The sequence below is a fragment of the Crocodylus siamensis genome, chromosome 9 (assembly GCF_052110815.1).
Source record: "Crocodylus siamensis isolate JL-2025a chromosome 9, ASM5211081v1, whole genome shotgun sequence".
Lineage (NCBI taxonomy): Eukaryota > Metazoa > Chordata > Crocodylia > Crocodylidae > Crocodylus > Crocodylus siamensis.
In genome coordinates, this window is record NC_143403.1 from 51,303,838 (window position 1) to 51,313,301 (window position 9,464).

The following is a 9,464-nucleotide window of genomic DNA, read 5'->3' on the forward strand; positions in this document are numbered from 1 at the left end:
CAATTTAGGGAGAAATAAACATCTCTCTCATCCTCTGTTTCTCCCCTTCAGATGAATCTGAGAAGCAGGCTTCCCAGTTTTATCACCTTATTAATAATTCACTTTTCCTGTCTTTTCATTCATGTTCTGTATTATATAATTTTGTTTAGACCCTAGCATAATGATAACCTGATCCAGACTGGGGATCCAAGTGTAGAAACAAATAGAAATGAGAGCTGTAATCAAAGAGTAATATAGACAAAGATAGACCTTACAGATTATTATAGATTATATAGTATTTATGGAATTAGCAATGATAGCTGTAATAGAAATGTCATAGAATCATAGAAAATTAGAGTTTGAAGGGACCTCAGGAGGGCATCTAGCCCGACTTCTTGCCAAAATAGGACCATCCCAACTAGATCATCCCAGACAAGGATTGTTCTAGTCAGGTCTTAAAAAACTCTAAGGATAGGGATTCCACAGCCTCTCTGGGTAGCTTGTTCCATTGATTTACTACCTTCCTCATGAGAGAGTTTTTCCTGATATTCAACCTAAACTTCTCTTGCTGCAGCTTGAGACTATTGCTCCTTGTTCTGTCATCTGCCACCACTGAGAACAGTCCAGCCCCATCCTCTTGGGAACGCCCCTTCAGAGAGTTGAAGGCTGCTATCACATCCCCCTCATTCTCTTTTCCAGACTAAGTATGCCCAGTTCCCTCATCCTCTCCTCATGGGTCACAGCCCCCTAACTATTTTTGTTGTCTCCCTAACTATTTTTTGTTGAGCCCACATGAGTGTTAAGCATATCTGCTTTATGAAAAGCCGGTGAGTTCAGTTGGCATTCATTTCCTCACCAGCTATGTCTGAAATGCTCAGCAGTTCAAACCATATCCTGCTGGGAGCAGTGTCTTGAAACATGGGCCCCTTGGTAGCCTGCTGTTGTGCCATGACCCAACAGGGAGCCTGTGGGTGCCCAACAATGGCCTAAAACTTAGTACATGGCTCATTGGGTAGCCTGCTACTGTGCCAAAGCATACACAGGGCTAAAAGACGTAGCAGAGCAAAAAGATGTCTGAAAAAAGTGTGCCCATAAGATACAAAATTGCCACTGGTGAAGAGAGCCCCTACCTGCCTTGACCCTGGCTGGTGCCAGTATGTCCGATGCCCAAACTTTGCCCAGAAACAACAGGGTCGGAGGTGGGTGAACTTCCCTTGGCCCTGCCACCTCAAGACTTAGTGCACAGCTCCCTGGGATACCCCATACTGATCCAAGATGTCTGACATTCATACAATCATAGAACATTAGGGTTGGAAGGGACCTCAGGAGGTCATCTAGTCCAACTCCCTGTTCACAGAAGGACCATCCCCAACTAGATCATCCCAGCAAAGCTTTGTTTAGCTGAATCTTAAAAATGTCCAAGGATGGAGAGTCTACCACCTCTCTGGGTAACCTGTTCCAGTGTTTTACTACCCTTCCAGTGAGAAAACTTTTCTTAATATCTAACCTAAACTCCCCTTGCTGCAACTTGAGACTATTGCTCCTTGTTCTGTCATCTATCACCCCTGAGAACAGTTTAGCTCCATCCTCTTTCAAACCTCTCATCAGGTAGTTGAAGGTTTCTACTAAACCTCATTTCAGTCTCCTCTTCTCTAGACTAAATAAACCCATTTCTCTCAGTCTTTCCTCATAAGTCATGTCCGCTAAACCCTTCACCACTTTTGTTGCCCTCCACTGGACTGTCTCCAATTTGTCCACATACTTTCTGTAGTGGGGGGCCCAAAACTGAACACAGTACTCCAGATGTGGCCTCACCAGTGCTGAATAGAGGGGAATAATCGCTTCCTTGACTTGCTGGCAACACTTCTATCAATGCAGCCCAGTATGCCATCTTGGCAACAAGGGCACACTGTTGGCTTATATTCAGCTTATTGTCCACTGTAACCCCCAGGACCTTTTCTGCAGAGCTGCTGCCCAGCCAGTCAGCCCCCAGCCTGTACTGGTGCATGGGATTCTTCCATCCTAAGTGCAGGACTTTGTACTTGACCTTGTTGAACCTCATGAGTTTCCTTTTGGCCCAATCCTCCAATTTGTCTAGGTCATTGAAACTTAGCCCTATCCTCCAGCCTATCTACTAGACTCCCCCCAGGTTGGTGTCATCTGTAAATTTGCTGAGGGTGCACTCTATGTCATCTTCCAGGTTGTTGATGAAGACATGGAACAAAGCTGGCCCCAGGAATGGCCCGCAAGGCACTCCACTTGATACTGGCTGCTAACTAGACATCGGGCCATTGATTACTACTCTCTGAGCCCGATGCTCTAGTCAGTTTTCTCTCCACCTTACAGTCCATTCATCCAACCCATACTTCCTTAGCTTGCCTGTGAGAATGTTGTGGGAGACCGTATCAAAAACTTTGCTAAAATCAAGGTACACCACATCCACTGGCCTCCCTGCATACACAGAGCCAGACACCTCATTATAGAAGGCAATCAGGTTGGTTAGGCACAACTTTACCTTGGTGAATCCACGCTGACTGTTCCTGATCACCTTCTTTTCCTCCATGTGCTTAGAAATGGATTCCTTGAAGATCTGCACCATGATTTTTCCAGGAACTGAGGTGAGGCTGACTGGTCTGTGTTCCCTGGACCCTCCTTTTTCCTTTTCTTAAATATGGGCACTATGTTTGCCCTTTTCCAATCATCTGAGACCTCCCCTGATTGCCATGAATTTTCAAGGATGAGGGCTGGTGGCTCTGCAGTCTCATCAGCCAACTTGCTCAGCACCCTCAGGTGCATCTCATCCAGGTACATGGACTTGTATATGTCCAGCTTTTCTAAATAGTCCCTAACCTGTTTTTTCACCAGTGAAAGCTGCTCTCCTCCTCTCCAAACTGTGCTGCTCAGTGCAGTAGTCTGGGAGCTGACCTTACCTGTAAAGGCTGTGGCAAAGAAGACATTGAGCACTTCAGCCTTTTCTGCATCCTTTGTCACAGGATTGTGTCCCCCATTCACTAAGGGACCCACACCTTCCCTGATTCTCCTCTTGCTACTGATGTACTTTTAGAAACTCTTCTTGTTACCTTTCACAACCTTGCTAGCTGCAACTCCAATTGTGCTTTGGCCTCCCTGACTTAATCGCTGCATGCCTGAGCAATGCTCCTGTCTATTTATTTGTCCAAGTTTCCACTTTTTATAAGTTGCCTTTATGGGGCTTAGTTTACTGAAGAGTTGCCTGCTATGTCAAACTGGTATTCTGCCATACTTGCTATTTTTCCTGTGCATCAGGATGGTTTGTTCCTGCACTCTAAGTCAGATTTCTTTAAAGTACAGCCAGCTGTCCTGGACAGTTTGTACCCAACCATGACAGTGATCCAGGCATGAGCGCTCCCACCAAGTGTCTGTTATTCCAGTCACATCATACTTCTGTAACTGTGCAAGGACTTCCAATTCTTTCTGCTTGTTTCCCAGTCTCCGTCCATTTCTGTACAGGCACCTGAGATAACTAGTCAATTACCCTGATTCCTCAGGAAGTAAAAAAACACCTCCCCTGTTGCCCCCTCCTGCTTGCTTTTCCTCCAGGTCTCTCACTTCCCTACTTACCTCAGGGCTTTGGCCTCCATCCCACAGTAAACCTAGTTTAAAGCCTTCCTCACTAGGTTAGCAAGCCTGTCTGCAAAGATGCTCTTCCCTCTCTTTGTCAGGTGGATCCCATCTCTTCCCACCTATCCTTCTTCTTGGAAGAACATCCCATGGTTGAAGAAGACAAATGCTTTCAGGTGACACCACCTGCACAGCCAGGTATTGATCTGCAGGATGTACCTGTTCCTGCCTAGATCCTTTCCTTTGACCGGAAGGATCAAAGAGAACATGACCTGAGCCCCAGACACCTTCACCCTTGCACCCAGAGCCCTGTAGTCACTTCTGATCTGCTCAAGGTCTCCCCTGGCAGTATCATTGGTGCCCACATGGATGAGCAGCATGGGGTAGTAGTCAGATAGCAGACGGTGGCTTCTTTGCATCCAGGGCATGTGGGATCGGGATGGGGACAGGTCCACACACAAACTGATTTGCCCTGGGCCCCGCACCCTCCTCGGGTCGATCAGTTCATGCGGGGACCTGCCCTGCCCTGATCCTGTGTGACAGTAGCGGGGGGAGGGGGGTAGCAAGTGGCCAGACGTGAAGCCAGTGGTGGCACAGAGTCACCACAGACACTCTGCCTGGCTCCGCAGGGCCCCCCAAAGTGTGGGGCCCAGGGCAGTCACCCTGATTCGCCCCCCCGGGATGGCTCTGGCTGCCACTGGCTTCAGGCAGCAGCACCTGGTTCCTGTCAGCCAGAAAGCAGATTGGGGGCCCACTGACACCCCTGAGAGGGCTGTGGGGGCTGTGCCAGAGTCCTCCTGGGGGGGTGTGCCCCCAAACTGCCTGACAGATGACAGGAGCTGGGTGCTGTTGCCTAGGGGCAGTGGCAGCACCAATCTTCCCGGTGCTGGGTGTGGGCTGTGCGATCTTCCTAGCCTGGGTGCAGTCAGATTGGGGGCCTGCACCCCTGGGAGGACTCCGGCACAGCCCTCACAGCCCTCCCGGGGGTGTGGGTGAGCCCCCAGTCTGCCTGCCGGCTCATAGAATCATAGAATCAATGAGTGGGAAGGGACCTAGACAGATCATCTAGTCCATGGGCAGGAAGGAGCACTGGGGGGGGTGGCAGGGGTCATAAGGCCCCAGCCAGGTGCCTATCCAGTCTCCTGTTGAAGATTTCCAGGGAAGGTGAGAGCACCACCTCCCTGGGAAGCCTATTCCAGGCTCTGGCCACCCTTACCGTGAAGCAGTTCTTCCTAATATCTAACCTAAACCTACCCTCCCTCAGCTTGTGGCCATTGTTCCTGGTGACTCCAAGGGGAGCCCTGGGGAACAGACTTTCCCCGAGTCCCTGCTGGTGGTTCCTGATAAGGTTGTAGGCAGCCACAAGATCCCCTCTCAGTCTCCTCTTGCGGAGACTGAAGAGATTCAGGTCCCTCAGCCTCTCCTCATAGGGCTGGCCACGGAGGCCCTCAACCATACGAGTGGCCTCCTCTGGACCCTGAAGAGATGAAAGAAGTGGGTGCTGCTGCCTGGGACCAGCAGCAGCAACGATCTTCCCAGCGCTGGTCCCAGGCAGCAGCACCCAGCTTCTCCCATCTGGCAGGCCGATTGGGGGCCAACACCGCCAGAAGGACTCTGGCACAGCCTCTGCAGCCCTCCAAGGGGTGTGGGCAAGCCCCCGATCTGCCTGCCAGATAACAGGAGGTGGGTGCTGCTGCCTGGGACTGGCGCTGAAGCCAGTAAACCTGGCTTCTAAATTTGAAACATTTAGAAACTTTCAAAATGTTTCAAGTTCCCTTGTTTCATTTCAAAGCTGTTTTGAAGGCTTTTGTTTCATTTCAATTTTGCTGTTTCAAGCTTGAAACACATCAAAACAGCTTTGAAATGAAACGCCAGGCAAAATTTTGCACAGCCCTACCATACAGGCCCTGCTGTGTCTGTCGCGCACCGCTGGCTCCACGCTCTGGCTGCTTGCCACCCCCCAACACACACCTGCACCATGCTCCGGCCACTTGCCACCCCTCCCGCTGCACACCAGCCGCTTGCCACACCCCGACCCCACATGGGATGCTATGCTCTGGGCCCTGCACACCCCTATGGATGGCTCTGTAACCACCACTGTAACTTGCAGAGGCTCCAGTGGAAAAGGTAGTGGCAGGGTCCTGGTCATGTCGCCTACTGTTTCTTCTGAGGAGGACAGACCATGGAGCTTGACCTCCACACACCCAGTATGTGAAGCTCTAGGGACCTTTTAAGTCATTGGTCATGGGAATAACGCCGCCGGATCGCTAGAGTCCAGAGGAGAGCCACGCGCATGATCAGAGGTCAGGAAAACAGATCTTACGATGACAGGCTGAGAGCCATGGGATTCTTTAGCCTGGAAAAGCGCAGGCTCAGGGGTGATCTGATGGCCACCTATAAGTTTATCAGGGGTGACCACCAGGATCTGGGGGAACGTTTGTTCACCAGAGCGCCCCAAGGGATGACGAGGTCGAACGGTCACAAACTCCTGCAAGACCGTTTCAGGCTGGACATAAGGAAGAATTTCTTTACTGTTCGAGCCCCCAAGGTCTGGAACAGTCTGCCAGCGGAGGTGGTTCAAACACCTACATTGAACACCTTCAAGAGAAAATTGGATGCTTATCTTGCTGGGATCCTATGACCCCAGCTGACTTCCTGCCCTTTGGGCAGGGGGCTGGACACGATGATCTCCCGAGGTCTCTTCCAGCCCTAATGTCTATGAAATCTATGAAATCTATGAAGTGAAAGCTGCAATTAGGCTGGGCTGTGAGGTGAAGGGGGAGAGGGGGACAGGATAGGACAGTACTTTAAAGACCATGGGAATTAGTGGGCAGTACAGGGAGATACAAGGGAACACACAGCAAGGAGCCGCATCAATGGCCAAAGCAGGTAGGCACTTGTTTGCAGCCACTCAGGGCCTGCTACCACCCATGGCCAGGTACCCCTTCTTGGTAATTTTGGGACGCCTGCTTCTTATCTGCTTTTAAGATTCATCAAGTACAACTTTTTAGAGTGCTGAGTGTCCTTAATTCACTCTATTTCTCACATTTCTTGATTTTTAGCTCTGCTTGCAACACCACTGCTGAGGACACACAGGCTACTGAGGCAGGCTGCCACTAATGCACACATGGACAGGACATCTTCAGGGACTGTAAGCATTGGCTGTGTGAGATGGTGAGACAGATCCATCTGGCTATGGGCAGATTCATGGCCATCCAGCATGACAGGAATCGCTGTGAGTCCAGGAGGCATTCCCAGATGCAGGAGGGCTGGCAAATAAAGGCTGGGCTCCTTGCAATGATTCTGTGCCTGATGGTCATTGGAGCAGCTCCTGCCCAGAAGTGGGAGAGGCCAGTACGGATCTGCGCTCCGCTATCCACCAGTTCAAAGCCAAGCTTGGAAAGTCCACCTTAGAGCCAACGTCTTTCAGTTAGAAATAAAAAGAAATTCCTCTGTTGTAGTAATTATGCATTGTGGTTTGTTTAATTATGGTTAATATTTGGCTTGTAAAAAAAGGTTTATATTTGCTTTGTTTGATTCTTAACTTCATGTTCCCTGTAGAAGGGTAGGGGGAGAAGTTTGCTGGCTTGTAAGTTGAGGAGCTTGCATAAGCTGTTGATGGGCACACATGTCTCTCAATAGTGTCAATTAACTGCTAGTCGAGCCTGCCTGCCTGGTTTTGAATTTGCTTTGTTTTCCTCTACTGCCAATCATCAGCTGAACTCAGAGGAAATATTATGTGATCTGTGCAGCACCCACCCATTTACTGCTCCCTGCATTAACAAAATTCTGGGCCAGCCCACCACCACCCAACTTTGGTTTGGCTGCTGTGTCTTTCTTTGTTCGCGATAATAAAAGCCTGGCCCTTGAAAGCTCCCACCCCTGCAAGTTTCCCCCTTGGGTGGGGTGGTCAAAGAGCACTGAGAAGCTGCATGTTCTCAGAGGAAATATTATGAGTGCTGTGCAGCACACCCTATTACTGCTCACTGCCATACCCCACGGTATCCATATTCTGGGTAACCCCCCTTCCCCCATCAGCCCAGAGGTGGGCATGTCCTCTTTGATTGGTGCAATATGTTTGAAAAGCCTGCTTTTCTTTGGTTTGGCTTACCTCCCCACCACAGCCCATGCCTCTACAACCTTTCCCATTACAGCAGACAGACTTGGATGAAATTTCATTTTAATTTCACCAAAGCATTTATTTTATTGTCAGTAACTGAAGCAGAACCAAAATAATGCAGGAACACAATGCACGCTCCCTGATTTCCTACAGAAGCAACAGCACTAACAACTAAAACCCCATCACCTATCATAGGCTCTTCTTCCCCTGCCCCCTCCCCCCGGCTGTGCCCCCTCTGTCTCACCCTCCCCTTCATCCCTAAAGTTTAGTGGTGTTTATCTTGGCCTGCTGGAGTAGAAGTGTCCCTTGCTTGCAGGTACAGTGGCTGTCACTGAGGTTGTTGCTGTGGGAGGCTGATCATGGATAGGGGTCTCTATGAGGGTCAGCTCACAGATAGGGGCATGCACAATGGATGTCATATGGCTGGTCACCAGGGGGAGTGGGTGGCAGCTCATGAATGGGGGCCAGGGTCATGCATCTAAGGAGCTCCTCTCTAAACATGCTCGCCATTCACTGTCTGTCCGCAATATCCTGATGGCACTGTCTGGCCATGTCAAGGAATTCCCTTGTACTAGCACGATGTTTCTCTAAGCTGTTCCCTCTCACTCTTCAACCTTTCTATACACTGTGAGAGAGTGCTTATGCTAAGCAAGGCCTAGCATTAAAAAAAAATGCACTAAAACTCCCAGAATGCTTCAAGGAGGTTGAGGAGTCAGCGATTGACATTCTGGTAATCACTTTCTGACCCTTAGATGAAAATACTGAACTTCTGACCTTTGAACAATGATAAAAATAGCAGATATGCTGCTTACATTGTTAAGAATAGGAAACTGCATGGCTAAACCGCAATGACAAAAAAACAACCGCATATTATGTCAGTTTTGACATTTTAACCCTGCAAAAACCAGCAAAACGTATAGATGAATAATGTATTTAGGTTATAGAAAATTAGCATAAGAAATATAAAGGTCATTAAGAATTAACATAAGAAGCGTAATGATTATAATACAAAGTGTATCACCTGATATTATAATATAATATAGATAAGTTAACTAAATAACCAATAGAAGTAAGAATTAGAAAATGCATATGTATAAGTGTTATCATATATAACTAATAGTAAAGTTATGTTAGATGCCTCACTTCCACCATAGGGACAGTTTTGTATCTTTTGCCTAAAAAAAGATAAGGAACTCCTTTTAAATGAGCTGTTGACCAGTTCTGAGACTGCTGAATCAGGCAGCTGCACCTAGCCTCCGGGGTAGAGAGCAAGGGCTTGATTTGGGAACCTCGTGAACCAACAGATCTCCTTTAGTTTATGACTTTGTGAAACAATAAAAGTTTTAAATTGAACAGGTCTGAGCCTGTGCTTAATTCAGTCCTATATAATTCGGCATCGAGCTCACACAAACACCTCCTGGAGTTCATCTTGCTATTCTTCCATGGACTGTACTTGCAAATCCAAGGTTGCCACCAAAGCCTCTGTCATGCTTTCTCTTGACCATCACAGCTTGCTGCAGCATTCATGCATTTGCTAAGCTCCGGTCCATTCTGGTTTCCACACTTCAGTTGCACATCCCCAGCTTCCAGCAAATGTGGTAGCTGGTAACAGGAATGGGGGTGAGGGGGAGGAAAGGTGTTCATGGTCAAAGATTTCGTCCTTATTCCCTGTAGCAGATGGACTGTTGACAATTGCCAAGCCATATCCCTGCCACTTGGCAAATTAACACAGCCATCCACAAAGCACAAATTCCTGCCACTAAAT

General features: G+C 48.6%; 1 long non-coding RNA gene across 1 annotated transcript in view; it reads left to right on the top strand.

Annotated features, from left to right (window-relative positions):
* LOC149857555 (uncharacterized) overlaps nucleotides 1-8,947 on the top strand; it is a 43,343-nt gene extending 34,396 nt beyond the window's left edge. Inside the window, exon 3 of the long non-coding RNA XR_016444306.1 lies at nucleotides 6,642-8,947. This is a non-coding gene — a long non-coding RNA (uncharacterized LOC149857555). The remainder of the gene's footprint in view (nucleotides 1-6,641) is intronic.
* Nucleotides 8,948-9,464: the final 517 nt, after the last annotated feature.